General features: G+C 43.4%; 1 long non-coding RNA gene across 1 annotated transcript in view; it reads right to left on the bottom strand.

Moving 5' to 3' along the window:
• LOC135986855 (uncharacterized) overlaps window positions 1-19498 on the bottom strand; it is a 79877-nt gene that overhangs the window by 43665 nt on the left and 16714 nt on the right. Inside the window, exon 2 of the long non-coding RNA XR_010605934.1 lies at window positions 6411-6466. This is a non-coding gene — a long non-coding RNA (uncharacterized LOC135986855). The remainder of the gene's footprint in view (window positions 1-6410; window positions 6467-19498) is intronic.

The raw sequence follows: 19498 nt of genomic DNA, 5'->3' as shown, positions 1-19498 counted from the left end.
ATCCCTCCACGGATAAAGAGGGACACTGCTGCACTCTTGTCAAAACACTCTACTAAATGCAATTATAAACAAAACACCTAAGAATTTATGTAGCACAAAACAGAATTGTCTAGAGTTCACCCAGAGGGAAATAATTTTAATTTTCAACTGGGATGTATCTCCTTCTGTCATTTATAGTCAGGAGTGGGCATCTGTGTAAAGTAACAGAGGTTATGGACTCACTTATAGAAATTACTGAGTGAGAGTTCATGATTTGCGCTAATAAGACAGGACAAACAGACACCAGAAGCTCATTCTGGGGACAGAATACACTTTCTAAAACTAAAGCCCATTCCTTGGAGTTTATGAAGTCCACAAGTCATGGGTAGCCTCTGTAATTTCCAAGTGCACTGGCTGAGCATCAAGAGTGCAACCAGAGAGTAGAGTCCTAGTTGGGGGGCTTTGCCCCTGAGGCTGCAGACAGGCACGCCCCCAGCAGGAACAACCACACCTGCCCCATAGAACCCCCACGCCCAAACGGGGGGACGGGGGAGAGCCCTCAGCTCCTTCACACATCAGCTCTTCCAACAGGATGGAAGTTGCCACCTGCAGCTGGGGGTTCAACCACAAACCAAGAGAGCACATTTTTTGTGGGAGATTAACAGTGAACAAGCTCCTGCTGTTCTCAGAGCTCTGTCTGGGTACCATAACTAATATCTTCCTTTCATTTAAATATCTAGGGGGTTTGAAGTTAAGTTTAATTTCATATGTGAACTCTGCAACTTACAACGTTGGGCCTCCCCAATGTTATTTTTAGATTTTTTTAAAAATTCATTTTCCAAAGCAGCAAGTTACTGGCACATCTCAGGTTAGCAACCAAGCCATAGCCTGGAAACTGCACAGCCTCTACGTGGATCGGGTTTCACAAAAAAAAAAAAAAGCAGAACATTTCTCTATCTCGCTACACCAGTGGCAAGCCCTTAGCCTCACTCCCAGGCTTTCACCTTTGGTCTCAACTAAAATTCCCCTTTTACCTCCATCTGGCACACTGTCTTTAATTCATTTAGGAAAGGTTTGATATGAAGACTGGACAGCCAAGAAGGGAGTAGCAGAGAAGAAGGAAAAGGGGAGGAGAGGCGGGTAACATTCAAATGGTCGGCAGTGGTGGTTAGCACTTCGGTACAGAAAAAAAAAAAAAATCTGATCTGTTTCATAAGTTAACAGGAAAAAAACAAAACAAAACACAGAACAGTCCCCACAACCTGTTGTGTTCTTGGAGCCAAGGTTTCTTAAAAAAAGCCAAGGGGCCTCTCCATACCAATGGTAACAATACATGGCAGGACCTCGACATCTGAAGCACAATAACTAGTCATTTCAACAGTAAGTTACAAAGGAGTATCATCCCCTTTTTACTGACAGGGGAGCTGACTCAAAGACAACCAAGGGAGTTGCCCAAAACCACACCACCAGTCATTAGCAGAGCTGCAGTTACAAGTTCCTGGCTGCCAGCACGACTTTCAAGCACTGATGTTGGTGGCCGCCCTGCAGCCACGGAGCTGGAACCCTGCGCGTTCCCCAGGCCGAGCTCCGCTGGCACCACCGCCATCAGAGATGGAAGCAAGCGGGGTGCGCCCAGCCAGGGTGGTGGCTCAGTGACGAGGAACCACACTGGCTTACTGAGTGGGGTGGGGTGACGGACGGGCAACACACATCCCAGAGACTGCAACGCTAAACTACACCCCATCTTGTTTGTGCTTTACCTACTCTGAGGTGAACTTCCGAACAGTTTACTTCCAAGCAAAAGCTGAAATGGCTCTTTCCATCTTAACCCTATAGTTTTAATGTGTATTTTACAGTACCTCTTACTTGCTTGGTCAAGAGTGCAAAGTTACTGACATCTTACAGAACTAACCAGCTCGCAGTGAGGATATTCTACAACGAAAGGCCGTCTTTAAGAGTAGTTTGAAGAGTATTAAATAGGTTAATTTTCCATCTCAATTTTTATAGAAGCAGCACAACTCTCACAACAAGCAGCTTGGGAAACCCAGCGTGACAGAGGTGGGGAGGGGGAAGTGAGCATTCCACTTCTGAATTAAAAGCAGAACCACAGCAATTCACTTTTCATACATGATTAGTCTTAATTTATATATAAACTTACATCTAGGTCTCTATTATATTAGTCAAATGTATTCCCTTGCTTTCTATATTCCACCTGGTATTTGCCTATACTGAGTTTTCCAGACATTCCTTCCAACTCACTTGATCCTTTGAAGCTGACAGTTACCTACTCATTCAGGAGCTGAAGTAATTTATTCTTTTAGAAGTGTTAAGCGTTTACAACTTGCAACATCAGATTGTGCAAATATTCAAATCTTCTGGAAGAAAAAGAAAAGGAAAAAGCATTTACCTTGATGTCTACATTTATGTAGATATTCTTTCCCCCTCCTAAACTTTGTTATCTAGAGGCTTATGCATGAGAGATTTCCCATTTTTTTCCCTGTGCTTTCCAGGTACTTTCCACATACTGTGACAAAACAGCTAAATAACACAAGAAAAGGAACTCAAATTACCTGTTACTGTTTTATTCAAATTGGCTTTGTTATTTTGAAAATTTTTCTAAGATGGCTTCTGTGGAGACAAAAATATTCATAGGCAATGTCAAAGGAAGTTATTAAAACTCATCTAGCAGTGATGCAAGAGTTTTGCACTGATGTGCACTAACATAAGAAGAAACCACAATGTACCGGTTTAGACAGAAATCATGCCTGGACTTTGCCTCAATTTGGTCTCACCAAAATCAAGTGTTACTCCCAATATAAGACAATAACAAAACCACACACAAAATGAAGAAAAAAACAAAAAAAACAACCAACCAAAAAAAACCCAACCATAACTTCAACAAGTTACTGTAGTTCTGCCGGTGTTAAACCATGGTTTTCACTGCCAAGAATCATTAAAAAAGAACAATCAGAAAATATTTGCAAAGCAGATTGCCATTATCAAGTACATTAACAGCTACTAAGAATATACATCAACTTACTGTTTTTCAGTTAATCAATATTAATTGGCAACCTAATTTGGAACTGTTAAGGCAAGCAACCTTGGAGCTGCAATTTGTCAGGTCTAAACTAACGGCAGGTGAAAACAGGCCTGATAACAGTTACTTCCTTGTCATTTCCTTCCAAAAATGACACAATGTCGTTTCAGCAATCGAAGTAATTTTTATCTCATAAACGTATCTCTGAAAATAGATTAGGCCATATAGAACAATTTTATATTTAGGATCCGAGCTACCAGGCAGACTCATGTGAAAGGGCCCTGGGTTCCTTGGAAGGAAGCAAAATAAAGGCACAAGGAAATAGGGGGAAGGACAAGAAAATACTGAGTGAAAGGTCTGGCATCTATCAACATTGCTGCAAGCTTGCCAAGTCTCATAATTTCATCATTAGCCTTCAGGCATATTAAAAGAGCTATTATTCATTTTTTTTTATTCGATCCTGTCATGTAATCAATGGGATGGACACCAAAAGCCAGCCATTACATGGAAGTCACCATGGCTAGGATTAAAACAAGATTATTCCCTGCACAGACTGGACCACTTCTCATTGTTTTAAATGGGACTAAAAGACAGCAACGTCTCTAATTGCAACAGCAGCAAGAAACACATGCTTCAGAAATGCTCCCCCAGAAGAAGACACAGCAGGGAACGGGTCAGGAAATATCCATGAAAACTGTAAGCAACCATGGAAAAACATGGACAGGAGGCACAGACAGGACCTGAGGGCAGGTCCTGATGAGACAGGATCCAGATTCCTGTCTGGAAGGATGGAAACCCAAATGTAAATGGGGAGAGGGAATGCAGAAAAGGAACAGAAGGTTAAAATCTGTTAAATAAACAAACAAACAAACAAACAAACGTTGATGCCATAGTAGTAAGGGAGAGTTGAAAGGAGGGACACCCGACACCTGCGGCCTTGAGAAGGAGCACAACCAGGACATCAGCTTCTTGTGACACTGCAGGAGCAGGAGTGGGCCTGTGGCATTTCTCCAGCCCAGGCTGCTGCGGAAGGGATAAACCAGGCCCTCTCAGATAAAGTACAACAAGAGACACACATTCACAGCTCAGGATTAACTTCAACCACGAGAAGGTATCACACAAAATGAGGACAGAATATTTTCTTCTGGAGGCAAGAGACAAGAGCCAGTGGAAAGTGCTACTTACTCCTCCCAGAATCTCATTTTAAAGTCAGTCCTGCAATTGCTAGGGATCTGGCTGACGATTCCTATGTGCCTGGGGCTGGCAATAAAGCTGTGGCAAAAGAAGGTGTCGTGGCCTCAAGCTGCAGAACTTGCTAGAAACAGAGGCTCCTTGGTGGTTGTTTTATGAGGAAAGGAGAGAACAAGTTCACCCCAGGAGAGATGGCACGATAGCAGCCAGCTGCTGCGCCACAGGAGCTGCCCATGCTACGGCACATGGATTTATTAATATCCGCTTCATAGAAAAGAGCAATACTTAAACTATACAATAGATATACACTGTATAATATACATACGAGAAGTAATGTTTTAGGTAAATACCAGCAGCTGAATGAGTGCAAGTGAAGTGCTGTCCCACACGCATGCCAGAGAAGCCCCCAGCACTGCATCGACACCAAACAAATACGCTTCTCGGTCAGCTAAACCTGCTAGAACAAAGCAGCCTGAGGACAAGCATTTCCACCTATCCCATTCCTGGCCACGCTGCTTCTCGAGGAAAGCGCAGGCACGCCAGCAGGGATGCCACAGCGGGCACCGCGCAGCCCCTGGCCGCAGCCACACCGCGCCACGGGACAGCGGCCGAACAGCCCGCCTGCCGAGGGGTGCCAGTGCAGGTCGGGCTGAATGCGCTCTAAGAAGTCCTGAAAGCAATTTTAATTACCCCTTCTTGGAGCACAGGTAGACTGGTTTGAACATGTGCAAGTGAAGAAGCTCGTTTAGATAACAAACGAGGTATGCATGCGGGGCGCTTTGTGTAACAGCGCTGCAGACTGCAAGACCTCTCACCCGAAGAGCTGTATTTTACCAACTATACACGTACAAGACCACCTTCAGGTAGAGAGTAAGCCACTACATAAAATTATTCATAACACAATTCAACAGTGGCATGAAAGAGGGTAGTCTGAATGGATAAAACACCCAACGCTTGCAAAAAAAAAAAAAACCTAAAAAAACCTAAGCAGCGAGCAAGTCTTTGCTTCTTGCATACTCCACACGGTGCCAAGAGCCACTCAAAGTTTTCAGCTCTTGCTTGGGCAGCCATCCTCCGAAGGGTAACTCTACTTTGCAAACAAAACCTAAAAGGAAAAAAAAAAAACAAAACCACCACACCAAAACCCACACCTAAAACCTTAAGAGTGTCTACAAGAGCTGAATCTCTGAATATAAGGAAAAGGTAATTTAGTCCTGGTCCTCATACAACAACATCATGCATTTAGCTGTTTCCACCACATTTTCCAACCAACAGTCAAAAAGAACAAAAGGGATTTTTGAGGCCTGTAAATGGCACAGAGCACAGGAAGACAGAGGAGACAAAACGAAAGGCAGAAGTGACAGAGCTGGATAGTCGCAGAGGAGATCGTAGGTTGAAAGGCAGTGACAATCCCTGTGTAATACTACTACTGTGTTTGACTAGCTGTCATTTGAATGTGGTTATTCCAATACCTAATAGTTTTAAAGACATTTACTCCTCTCTGCCAGTGGAAGCCTCTGAACCAGAAACCAAAAGAAAAGAAAGGTATCTATCTAAACACTGCCTTTTAAAAAACACTGCTCTTAAAAAATAATAATAATTATTTTAAAAAAATTAAAATAATAATAATTTTAAAAATCTGCAAACCTACAGCTTCCTTCAGCAAATTAGTGACAGCAAGTACTAACTTCAACTCAAACCTAGACGGTTTCTACTCATATACACTCTGTCCTAAGAAACAGTCCAAATTCAAAGATACTGCGACAGGAAAAACAAGTTTTAAAGCACAGAAGTTAAAACAGCTCAAAGATCTTTTTGCCTTTCAAATGTCTGCGGGTGAGGGGGGAGAGCAATTTCTCAAAACTGAACAAAAACTCTTCTACCTCATCTGTTCCTTTATAAAAAGCTCTAAAACAGCAGGATAAGCATGACCTATCCTGCTAATCCCTATGCCTGGAAAGACACACATTTTTGTCTTCAGGACTTTGTACATCAGTTTACCTGGAGAAAGGCCTGGGACAGAAGCAGTACAGAACAGATGATGGTCTCTGCTCAAAGGGTCAGAGGTAGATGTAGCTTAAAAATAAGTATCTCAATTATCTGCAGAGTTCTGCCAGGGAAAGAAATGTTTGTCTTCAACCCAAACAACAAACCCATGAGACTTTTTTGTGTAGGAACATGTTTATCTTACCCTCTCTCTTACCTTATCAGACACATCTCCTCGTCCTATTCAGAATCTAGCAAGGCATAAAATTCCATCTGTAACAAAAGGAAAAGTCCATTAATACCTCCTGATAGCCTTACAACAAAAGGCTAATAGGCAGCTCCAGGAAAAAAAAAAAAAAGTTAAACTTCTGCTGCCATTCCAGCATAATCTACACCCCAGGCAAGTTGCCCTCCCGTCTGCAACAATCTGGGAAACCTGGGTATAAAGGTATTAAAGATGTTGTAACATGTTCTATAAGAAACACGCTCTTCCTCCTTCAGCAAGGATAACAGAGGTGGCCAAAATGTACAGGTTGCCCTGCCGAGTCATAAATAAGTCTGCAGCATCCTCTCATTAAGTTAAATGAGTATCAAATTACATAATGTGAACAGTTGTAAAATGAGACCAGTGATAATGGCTAGAAATAATCACAGCAGCGTTATACATCATGGAGACAGTTTTCCATCAGCGTATCAAACCTGGGCAGGCAGCACTTTTTATCTCCAGGCCAAGAAACTGTCAGCATGCAGCCCTTCTTAAACACGGGAAAGCATGCAAGAAACGGATGGAACAAAGCTCTCAAGCAATAGCTTAAATTACGCCTACCCTGAACAAGTACACTTAATTTCTTAACACCTTTACAAACCAGACTTTCAACGCAACAAAGATGTTTTTATAACATAGGTAAACACAACGCAGACCGGCATACCTGGGATTAGAGGAACAAGTACCACACACCTAACCAAAAAAAACTGTAACCTTGGAATTGTCAATAAAATTTGCAGTCACGATCGACTCGGGCTTGAACAAACACTTTTCCGTGGCACTATTAAGAAAAGGAGACATGACCTGCAACCCAGCCAGTCCGCGAGTCACTAGGGCAGAAGAGAGACCTCCCATCTGGCACCTTGAAAAGCATAAGAGTCTGCCTAGAGTGAGAAATGTGAATCAAGGATCTCAAAAACCAAATAAACCAACCTCTCCACACACTCTTTTAGCCTTTTCAGCGTCCTGCCCGTAAGCTCTGGAAGCCTGTTAGTCCAGCGCCAGAGCTAGAAAAGGCCAGGAACGTGTGAAACAGCACACTGTGTGAGAGAATACTACTTAAAAAAAACCAAAACAAAACAAACACCACGAAAAACACCTTCATATTTCAATCCATTTATCTCTGGGAAGATATGGCAGGAATTGAAGGATTTGAAGCAAATAGTTTTCATGTTTGCTTACTTTTCCTGCAGTGATGCTACTAAGAGTATCCCTGCACCTAAAGCACAAAACTAGATAGAAAGAAAAGATTGTGTTTTAGTGGTCTGATGTCCCCAGCTTTTCTTGAACGCCGAGCAGCCGCGATGCCAAAAGAGCCCAGCAGGAACCACGGGTGCTCGGTGCCACAGAAAGGTGACATTCTTCACCGCCTGCACCGCCATCCCCCTGCCACCAAAATGGGGACAGCGGCAGGTGGGTCCCCAGCCAGGACGGCCCCAAGTGCCTGCTCTGGGATGCTTCTCTTTTTCCCCTTCCTTCAAGTGCACATTAGTGTACACTTCAAATGCTAAAAATAAAACTTTCATGCAGCAAATACCATTTTCACATCTTCTACTGATGATATTTAATTTTTGGCATTCCCAGAATAATACAACAGCATACTTCCACCACTATAGGGTTTTTTTGTATTTTTTGTTCTTCTATGAAGAAGAGAAATCTTGTCCATTTGACAGAAAGATTTGCACAAAAGAGAGCCATTGACCAAGAGCCCACTTGGGTATCCCTACCCTTCCATTCCTCTGCCAACCCAGAAAAATTCCTCAGAGCACAACCTCTTCCTGGCTATTTTCAGAGAAACTGCAGCAATCATACAAGAACAATGGGGGAGTTTGTTTTACTCACAGAGTAAATGTTTTGTGGCTTCCAATGTAAATATTTTAATTAATGGATTTTTTTTTAACTCTCTACTGCCATACTTGCATTCACATTCACACAGAGCTATCAGGACAGAAGCTGCACTCAACTTCTATAGCACAGGAGAGAAATACAACGCAGATTAATAACACCTTGACTTCAGAAAAAGTACCTTCATAAGCAAATCAAAACTCACCAGGCATTTGCTGGGGGAGATTTGGGACAACAAGAATTAAAGAAAAATGAGTCTGCTCATTTCCTGCGCCTGGCTGACGGCTCATGTTAGTTTCAATTGAGATAGTGGCCATATTTTAATAGCCAAGTTGTAGAAAACCACAACTTAATCTGTTTCCAAAACAACATTATGCCCAGTGACCAGGCCACAAGGAGAAAGCGCTGACTATCTTTTTGCCTCAGCCATCAACACAATGGCTCCTAACCACCCTATCAGTCTGCATCCACTTCACAGCAATGCTCAAATCTCCTCTTAATGATCCGTAAACCAAGTGTCGTGGACTCTTGCCAGCTGGATGAGACTCAGATTCCCTCTGTCTGGGCAGGACAGTTTTGGTGCTACGGAAGGTGGCTGGACAGAGATGCCAAGCCATCCTGCACATGCTCCTCTGGTGGTTTCTGGATCCAGCAGCAGCCCCAGGGACAGATAGCTCTTCCACTCGGAACGGTGCCTCTCCCCACAGAAACCACCTCCCTCCTCTGCCCCCAGATACTGGGATAGAGTCTGGATGCACTTTCAGCATATGGCTGGCATTCAGGATTTTTTAAAATTTTCTTTTTCAAATGAAGCGGGACACAGATGGTGCCATTCCTGCTTTCCCAAAGCCTAACTGGAACATGAACGCGGACCTGTGTGAGCTGGGAAGTTCAACTCCACAGCATGTTTCTGAACAGCTGCAGAAACTATTGCACAGACCACTTTAGCCTGAACCAGTCCCACGCGTGGCAGTGTTTCCCTTCCCCTGCTTTTATCTGAATGGAAGGTTTTGTTCCTCTTGTAGTGACCTCACCACACTTGATGCCTGTTAGCGACATCCTTCCAGAAGTTCAACAAGCAGTTCCACAGAAACTCCCTGCACTGTCAGTAATACACATGCTACCCCGGGTAAAATCCTCACCATATCTTTCCAAAAATACTTCATTTGTACTCTTCCGCTGCCTCATGGAAGATGTTGTTTGTGCGCTCATAAGACTTCCCAGATTCTGTGATTCTCACAACCACCATCCATACCAGCAGCTCCATCATCTCCAGGCCACCATGGTGGTGGCACTTGGCTTGTCCATCCCACTAGGCAGCAGCTAGTGCTGGCAACGGGGGAGGATGGAAAGAGGCCCATTGCCCTTTTCCCTGCAGAGGCTACAAACTGAAGGAGTGAGACCTCCTGATTGCAGTTCATTAAGAGCAAACCTTCCACAGTTCTAAACGAGTAAATGCTATCAACCACTCCCCATTAGGATGGGGGAGGTGGGGAGAATGAACTCCCGGTTGTTAACTGTGAGAGATCCTCTAATTTGGTGGCAGTAGTAGATGCTCAAGACAACGAGGCAATGGCTGTTTCTGCACAGGCAGCCTGAGGCTGGTGCTCACACAGAAGGAAGCAGACGTGTGCAGATACATCACCACTCAGTGAGCACCCACCTCAGTACCTGTCTCCTGCCAAGGGCAACGGGTACCAAAGGGCAACACCAGCTGAGAGCTCCCCCTGCAGCAGGGTGATTCGGAAACACCTGCTTGCAAGACCTTTCCTGTCCCTGTCAACACCACAAAGTGAAACTAAATCTCCTGACCCTGCATTTGAGCGTTATCAACCACCGCTATGACTGTACATCCATGTACAGTATCAGTGTTAGCTTCCACAACAGCAAAGACTTAAAAAAACCCTAACCAAACAACCAAACAAAAAACCAAACCAAAACAAAAACCAAACACATTTGTTTTTCCATATTCCCCATCAGATTTCCTGGCTATACATACAACGTTAAAACATGGTGTAAGAATGAAAGAAGTAAATACCTCTGCTCTTGCAAAATAAATTTGTACCACTTTTCATGAAAGATCACAGTGAGGAGCTCTCAATAGGCATGGACTCTGGAAAAGGAGATCTCTTAGCAAGTGAGCAACCTAAGGCTTACGCTGGTCCTTCCATCTTCCTCTCTTCCATCTTCCAGGGAGCCATGGCACTCAGCTTTTTTGTGTGCCTATTTAAACATTAACAAGAAATTTGCACCACCTCACCGGTATCTCTATGGCCTTCTCATCAAGGCAATGAGTAGAAACGCTCCTCCAAGGAGCGGCACATTCCTAAGTCCCCCATGCCCACGGGATGGAAAAGAGAGCAAGGAGAGAACAGATGAATGTTCATCTCTCCTTGTCTCCAGCAGCAGTCTGTACTCTCCCACGCAGAGAAAAGGGAGGCTGTACAATTTGTGGAGGCCAAACTGCTTGGAAAAAATGTAGAGAGAGAAAACTGATGGCAAATTCTCTTCTCTATCGGTTCTCTTCCTGTAAGGAAAGTGAAAGTCAGTCATTGAGTTGCTGGTGGAAGACGAGACCACAGGGTCTGTAAGGGGCTGTTTGCATGCAAACTGCAGCGCTGGCCTACTCAGGATTGTATCAGTTCTACACACCCACCACCTAAAATACTCTGCTCACAGACTGCTTGTACTGTACGACTCCTTGCGGGGATTACTTTTATTGGCAGATTACATTTTTTGCCTGATCACAGGAACACACAAAAAGGACTCAAGGCCACTCTGTTCTGGATGTTAATTCCCAAACGCAGGACTCCTCTGTAGCCTACCTGACTCCCAACAGCTACTCCCTAACCATGGAGTAGGTAGCCAACAAGCACACGAAGTACCGAGGCTGGAGCAGTCACCACCACATGCACACACTTCTTTAACTGATTTGTGCCTCAAAGGTGTCTGTCAGCACCCAGTACTGTACGTGCACCAAAGGAGAGCACAGGGGGAGGCTCTAAGCAGGAAACAGAAGCTCGTCTCAGATTAGCACAGCTCACTCAAGTGCAGTGCTGTGCCCAGATTTCATTTTGATTTGCAAACCTGGCTGTCATTGGCTAAGAGGAGGTTTAAAGTTTTGTTAACGAAAGAAAAAAAGAAAAAAAAAAAAAAAAAGAGCCAGAAAACTAAACCAAACACACAAACGAAGTTGCCCTGGCAGCAGTCGGTACCTTTCATAGAATTGCAGAATGTCCTGAGTTGGAAGGGACCCACAAGGATCATCGAGTCCAACTCCTGTCCCTGCATGTGACAACCCCTCAGTTCACACCATGAGTCTGAGGGCTTGTCCAGTCTCTTCTTGAACACTGTCAGGCTTGGGGCCGTGACACCTCCCTGGGGAGCCTGTTCCAGTGTCCAGCACCCTCTGGGTGAAGAACCTTTTCCTAATGTCCAGCCTAAACCTCTCCTGGCACATCTTCCTGCCATTCCCTTGGGTTCTGTCATTGGCCACTAAAGAGAAGAGTTTGTCACCTGCCCCTCCTCCTCCCCTTGTGAGGAAGCTGTAGGCCATGATAAGGTCTCCCCTAAAAATTTTAAAACCTACTTAAGAGGCAAGTTTCTGAGCCCCTGTTTTACAGCATCCTGCTTCTTGCTTTCCCACTTCCACTTGCAGCTGAAGGCAGCCGCTCCGATGGGCAGATGCAGCAGAGAGAGCAAAACTGTCTTCCCGCTGCAGGGGCCTGAGGCAACACCAGCCACCTCTCATCTCAAGAGTCTCTCCCCACCACCCCCAAATCCCTACTACAAGAGGAGGACTTCATTGCCTGTTGAGATGTTTTACAAATAAGCAGCAAAGTCCAATACCAACTCGTCTCGAAGGAAATACTAAACAGCACCTGAGTGGGCTGACAGCAGGCTTCCAGCTCTCACCATTAATTCCAAAATTAACAGACCTGGAGTCATCATATTGCCTGAAGACAGCATATCCTACCCTCAAACACACGCGCCAGCAATTGCAGCCACGGTTTCAATTACACTAATACCTGCCCAGTAGGAACCACTCTGAAAGGGTTCACTTGCTTATCCTAACTCATGATAAATCACTGTAGCAGAGACATACTGCAACTAGTAACTTGATCAAGGGCAAGGTGAAAGTTTTTCTCTGGGTAATCTAGAGAAGAAATCTGAGCCTTAAAGGGAAAACTTAAATGAAGACCGAGGGGGGAAAAAGCCCCACTATTTAACATTAGTATTTATTAATATTTGGGCTTCAACTGTGCATAAACAGACAAGAATCTCTCTGCCTGTGCACATATCTTAAGACCGTTTACAAATGAAATCCAAAAGGATGTCCTCATTTTATAAATAATTTGATCTGACGAGTACAGCAGAAAATAGTGCAACTTGAGTCTACACATAAAGGCAAAACACTTGGCTACTGATGTCTAAACAGGGGGGCAAAGACTAAACATCAGACTCACTAAAACGCAGCAAATGGTTTATGATTGAAGCTAAGCACATATCATAGTGCACATTTAACACACACCAAACCACGACTCTTCTTAAACTCTAAAAGCAGTCCTTACCAGTAAGTCATTTTAAGTATTCAGTATAAGAGTCTCCTAAATGTAAACACTCCATCTGTTCCTTGTACCTGACCACATCAGCCATCCGGCAATGCCTCACTCCTCCGACGTGGCAGGCACAACACATGGGAAAGCGCTTGTAGAGCCATGGGGCCAGGTAACACACAGGCGGCATTGGGAGAAGCCAAGGAACGAGGAGAGAAGGTTCCCGAAAGATCTACCAGCTGAACTCAAACCCTGCGGTTTTGTTTTCTTTTGTCACATGCTCCCCTACGTGCACATACATGGTTGTAGTTACAAACATATGTAATTTGTTTAAGATCAATCACTTTGCATGCCAGGACAGCAGAGAAAACAAAGTCTGCACACAAGAAATTCATCATCCTATAAAGAAATACTATTTCCAGCTAGAATTTGCTCTTCAGTTTAGTCAAATGCACAAACTTAGTTTGCTTCCAGATTTGTTTCTCAACGGAGAGCCCGTGAACAGCAACAGGTTGAGGGACCTGGGGCTGTTCAGCCTGGAGAAAAGGAGGCTGAGGGGAGACCTGATCGCTGTCTGCAACTGCCTGAAAGGAGGGTGTAGCATGGAGGGTGCTGGGCTCTTCTCCCAAGTAGCAGTGATAGGACAAGAGGAAATTGCCTCAAGTTGTACCAGGGGAGGTTCAGATTGGATATTAGGAAAAAATTCTTCATGGAAAGTGTTGTCAGGCATTGGAACAGGCTGCCCAGGGAAGTGGTGGAGTCACCATCCCTGGAGGGGTTTAAAAGGTGTTTAGATGAGGTTCTTGGGGACATGGTTTAGTGCTAGAGTTGGGTTAGGTAATGGTTGGACTCGGTGATCCTGAGGGTCTCTTCCAACTGAAATGATTCTGTGATTCTAACATAAGAATACCACAAGAAGTCTCAAAAGATGGTCAAAGATGTATCTGCTACTCAAAACTTGAGGCAGACTTCCTAAATTGAGCATTTTTTTGGTGATGTTCCCTATTGTCTGCTGCAAGCCATAATGCCAGGTTGTACTCCAGATACACTGCACAAGGGCATGCTCCGAGTTAAAAGCGAGATGCGATCAAGAGGTCTATATGTAGAAGGAAGGAATAGAAGCTTTAAAAAACCCCCACAAAAACAACAAAAAAACCCCCAAAAAGCAGTATACATGAAAGTTTGGTGTAGCTCAATTTTGTATAGCTACTGATACTGCATATACAGTATCTGATATACAGTATCAGTAGGCAATATCTGATACACACTATCAGTAAGGAGTATCTGTCAATAAAGTAGAAGTCTGTGCTTTTAAGAAAACCTACACTTCTGACCCAGAGGAGCAACAAGGACTGCAAGAATTTAACTAGAAATCAGCAACTACGTGCGGTAAGAAAGGCTTGCCAGGATGTGATCCTTAATTGTGACTTCATCCTGCAGAGCTCCCTTGAAAAAGGATCAGCTGAGACATCTCGCCCAAAGCAGCTCCTACAGAGCACAGCCCAACCAAAGAGGAGCCCAGGGTGCCAAAAATAACAATTAAAAAAGTTTTCCTCTCAAATAAGGAGGTATCCCTTATAATTCAGCCCTATAAAACCTGGTTTGTCAAGTTCTAAATCGGGTTGCAGTAATATTTCATTACAGCATAAATCTTCCTTACACTTTAGTATAAAGATACCTAATAATTTAATATGCTCTCTCTCTATATATATATATTTATTTTTTTTTTTAATCTGATAATTATCAAAAATAGCCTGAAATAGGCAGCTCCTTAACAGTCCATTTTCCATATAGGTATAGATTCCAAAATGTAACTGGTTCATATTCTTTGCATGGAAAACCATTTGCAAAGTGCATTTAAATGTAGATTAAGAAAGGTTGTAATTATCTCTCTTGGGTTTCTTAGGTAGGTCAGTGCACATCCTACAAAGGCTTCTGTATCATCCCATGATATTCACTAAGCATCATTTTTTTTCTGAAAGAAGCAGAACCTCTTGAAAATAATTACACCAACAAGTAAAAATTTCAGAAGAAAAAAGTGGGATTCCAGAGCCAGAACTTTTAGAACTTTCTTTTTTCTTAGCTTTTTATTAGAAGTTTCACAGCCCTTTTTTTTCTGAAATGAATTACTACACAAAATGCTGAATTACAACTGTCTCATATACTACTTTTTCAGTGGATAACATGCACAGACTTCACACAAAAAGAAATAAAAGAAACAAGAAGATATTTAAATGAACAGGGAAAAAAAAAAGAAAATACATTGCCAAGTACTCGTTGTTATTAAAACTTGTATTTTCCTTTCCCTCCCAGCTAAGCAGGTTTGTAATAAAACAAACACCATTTCAAAGTAGTTACGATGTCTATATAAGCCACCACTGCCAAAAGTTAAGAATATGACATATGACATCAAGCACTGTGGAATATATACATTTTTCTTCATGAAATAGATATGATGAAAATGGCTACATAAATTAAAGATTGCTCAGTTTGGAAACCCAGTGATGTCATTATTTTCCTGCTGCTGCCAAGAAGTAAGCACAGTTTACATCCTCCCTTCCTGCTGTCCCACTTCACTTTTCTTAACCCAAGAAACACAGGATGGGCACCCCAGCACTTCGGTGCTGGACTAAGTCCATTTTGCATCTCACCAAGCCTCTTTTAACAGCAATTCAATAAAACCTGCACTGCCAGGAGTTAAAATAAAAGGTGAACTGCCCTTTTATTTGCCATGTCTCTATGAACACACATGCTTTTTTTTTTTCTTTACCCTGTTCAGATGGGGGTCACTGCCAGCGTATGGAGAAACTAATTCATGGTCATGATCCTGCAAAACCCTGCTAGGAGAAGGCCCCAGAAAGCGTCTAAATCGAGTATGCAGCAATTAAGACGTGTTTGACTAGCGGCGCTTATCGCACGATTGCACTCCCTGGAGTGGAATCTTGATACAGGCTTAAGTCAAGATAGTGAGTGTCACAACCATTTCACAGCTTGCCGTCAGATCTTTGAGACAATTTCAAAGAAGGGGGAAGAAAAGAAAAAAAGAAAAAAAAAAGACAAGGTTAAAAAAAACCCCAACAAAACACACAACACTTCAAATATTTTGCCCTGAGGCAAGGCTTTAACAAAAATGTTATTTTAGGTAACTGACTGACTCACTTTTCCCTAAGATTCAATAATATCAAACAATTCCTAAAAAGTCAGGCAATCTAAAGCAGCTCCCTGCAAAAAAGCCAGGTTTGTAGCATCCAAGGAAGTTCCTAACCCTATTCTTAGACTAACGTATGGCCCACCCTGTTGCTTCTCTCTTGGTTCCTAGATGGAAACAGCGGGAACTTTATTTTCCCCCTTTCTTCGTTCACCGAACTTCTAAACTTTCTGTGCTCCAGACCCCATAGGGGTGCCCAGGCTGCGGTGGCCGCAGGAGAGCAGAGCTTGGCTCTCGGCCTGGGGGGGCTTCTGAGAGGCTGGGGGGATGTGGGGGGCCATATTTTGCTTTTTTGGAGTCAAACGCTGGGACTAAGACTGGTAACAGGAAGCTCCTGAGTTAACCATATCTCCCAGCATTCCTAGGAAACAATGTTTTAAAAAAAAAAAAAAATTGTTTTTAATAAAAAAAAAAACGCACCACACAAACAAAAAGAACCCAGTTATGTAAGATTAATGCCCAGCCGGTTTCCCCCTTGGTTTTTAAGAACTGGGTTGGCTTTTCCAGCTGAGGAGGAAGTGAAGCCAGAGTCTGAGAGCTGCTGGGCTCATGCCGATCTGCAGAAACTCCGTGGAGTTCACTAAAATTATTCTAAATTTATTTACAGCTCCGCCAATAAATGGAAAATCTGCTAAAAATGTTTTTCATATATTGAAACTGTACTAGCCTTAAAAATGTAATTCTAGCTGATTCCCAACTTCCAAATTCTTCAGATAAAGGAGGGACCTGTCTTAATTCCTGTCTTTCTAAATTGGCTTCCCCAGGCATCTCAGTTAATTCAATGCATCTAGTACAATAGAAGCTTATTTTTTGTTGTTCTACTCTGTACTTTGTATTTTACAACACCTGCAGTTGTATATATACACAAAATGCAGATTAGAATTTGTTTGTTTTCAAACAAATGGCACACAATAAATTTAAGTAATATAAATATCTGACCTTACATTACCAAATCACCAATACTTCAAGCAAGGATGTTTATTCAGTTAGCATTCTTCTTTAAAACACACACATTTCCCAAAGAAAAAGCACATAACACAAGAAAACACAAAATCTTCTCCCTACAGTAGCACTTACTTGCAGAGAAAAGTTAATATTTTCCTTAACTGGAACATTTTTATAGCTGGGAAAACAATGCATAAAGGATTAGCTAAATTCACATGCTCATACATCTATTAGTTAAAATATTTCTTCAAGGAAGTTTAATCAACAGAGTTATGTTTAACACACACAGTCACTTAAGTAGTACAGTCCAGAAAATACTACCAATAAAAATATTTGTATAAACGGCAGAGGAAAGACGTACACAGAATCACAGAATGGTTGGGGTTGGAAGGCAATGTTTATTATACAGGTGGATCATTTCATTAGACTCAGAGCTTTTATGGCATTATAATTAACAGTATAAGTTTTTAACAATTACAGCCTTGGTTAGTCTTTGTACCCGGCAGAATTTGCATCTACTACTTCCACTGCATTTAGTCTCGACTAAAATTGAAATCAAGGCAAACCACTAAATGAAGGTAACTCGAAACCAAGGTACACCAATTCAGTTATTAACATCCTCAACATTCACCACTGCCCTCCCTTTCTTCGAATCACAAAATAAAAAAACAAAACAAAACAAGCAAAAACGCAACACACAACAGCACACCAACCTATCTCCAACACCTCTTCCCAGAAGTGTGCCTTCCTAGGTTTTTATATACAAGAGGCTAGAACTTGCCCCAGCTGATCCGCGCAATTTTGACAACTGCATTTTCAAAATAAAAGCTAGGAAATTAGTCATGGTGGAGTAGCATCTCTAGGGGATAGTTTGGGTGGCCACCATCAAGATACATGTGGAAGGATGTGTGAGAGAGGAAGACTGGTATCTACCACTTCCTCCCTTCCGCCAAAAAAAAAAATAAAATTCAGAAGAGGCGAGAGAGTTCTTCCTCACTTACTGTGGGCTCAACCCCAGGCACAGGATGCAGAATTCTGGTGTTCATGCACAACCTGAAGAAGGGGAAAGGCCAACAGATTTGGTGGGGAAATTCCTCAAAGCCAAAAACATACGGTTTTACCAGTTTGGTTAAACGGTGATTTCTTGGAAAGGTCTCAGAGAACAGTTGCTCCAAACATCAGACCACAAACCTGTCAGGGATCGGACCTCCAGAAGGACAGTGCTTTCCATGGCACCTATTTAGCTTAGGAAGGTCATCAGAACCCATAAAAAACACAGAACAGCCTAAACCACACCACCTCTTCCCTATGGTAAATCCACAAAAAAAGCTCCTTTTTTTTTCTCCCCTCCCACATAAAGGGGGACATCATGCCCCATACCAGCATAATAGAAAAAACAGTCTGGGTAGAACAGGCGATTACTTTAGCAGCTGGCCCGTGCCCCAGCCCCAGCACAGATGGCACAGTGAAATGCAAGTGTCCGATAGGACTCACCCCACAGGGAGCTGGCAAAAGGCAGCGCTCTTCCCCCCAAAATTTTAGAAGCTAAAGCTATCGGCAACTACCCCTTTGAGAAACCTTAGCAGCTTTATTTCGGGGATGACCCAGAGCTACGTCGGAGCTGTTCAGCTCTAATCCAACAGATTTTACCCACTACACAAAGTACGTGCCGGCTGTCGGCGGCGCCACCTGGGCACACCTTGCAAGCCTGCTGTCGTCAAGGACACCACCAAAACCAGTCAATGCTCAACAACGAAAATTACACTACCTGCAAAAGGTCAAAGTCACAGGCAAGGAGATAAGAGGCCACTTCGCTTGTACTAGTACCCTGCCAGACCTGTCCAGCTTTCCAACACGACCATACTTCACAGATAGCGGGTTTTTGGGTCTCGGAGACTCTCTGCAGCCAACAGGCCCCACATGCCCCACCAACAAGAGCAGAGACACTACCAAGGCAGGCATGGAAAGAAAAGAAGGAGTGATAGCAACCCAGGATCTAGCCTTGCCTGCTGAGAGATGAGGAGCTGAGCAGGGAGGTTGTGGAGTCTCCTTCTCTGGAGACATTCAAAACCCGCCTGGACGCCTTCCTGTGTAACCTCATCTGGGTGTTCCTGCTCCAGCGGGGGAATTGGACTAGATCAGCTTTTGAGGTCCTTTCCAACCCCTGACATTGTGTGATTCTGTGAAAGGAGCAGCTCTTACTGAGAGAGGACCTGCTCCTAGCACACCCCCACAGGATCGCACCACACGTTGCCATACATAGGGCCCAGCAGACTTATACTAGTAGAAACATTTCATAAAAATCACATGCTTCCACATCTCTCACATGGGACAACAGAGGAACACAAAAGACCCCCTGTGACATGCAGAAAGGCCTCCTCCTAGACCAAGATGCCTACCTCAGAGAGCAGGAGGAGAAACAGAAGCGAGAGAACGGAATCGCGGAGCAAAAGTTCAGCAGACAGCTGCTCCGCCAACGGAGTTGT

Source organism: Caloenas nicobarica, chromosome 3 (assembly GCF_036013445.1).
Source record: "Caloenas nicobarica isolate bCalNic1 chromosome 3, bCalNic1.hap1, whole genome shotgun sequence".
NCBI classification, from domain to species: Eukaryota; Metazoa; Chordata; class Aves; order Columbiformes; family Columbidae; genus Caloenas; species Caloenas nicobarica.
Note: the sequence above shows the minus strand (reverse complement) of the source record. Positions and strands in the feature narration are given on the sequence as shown.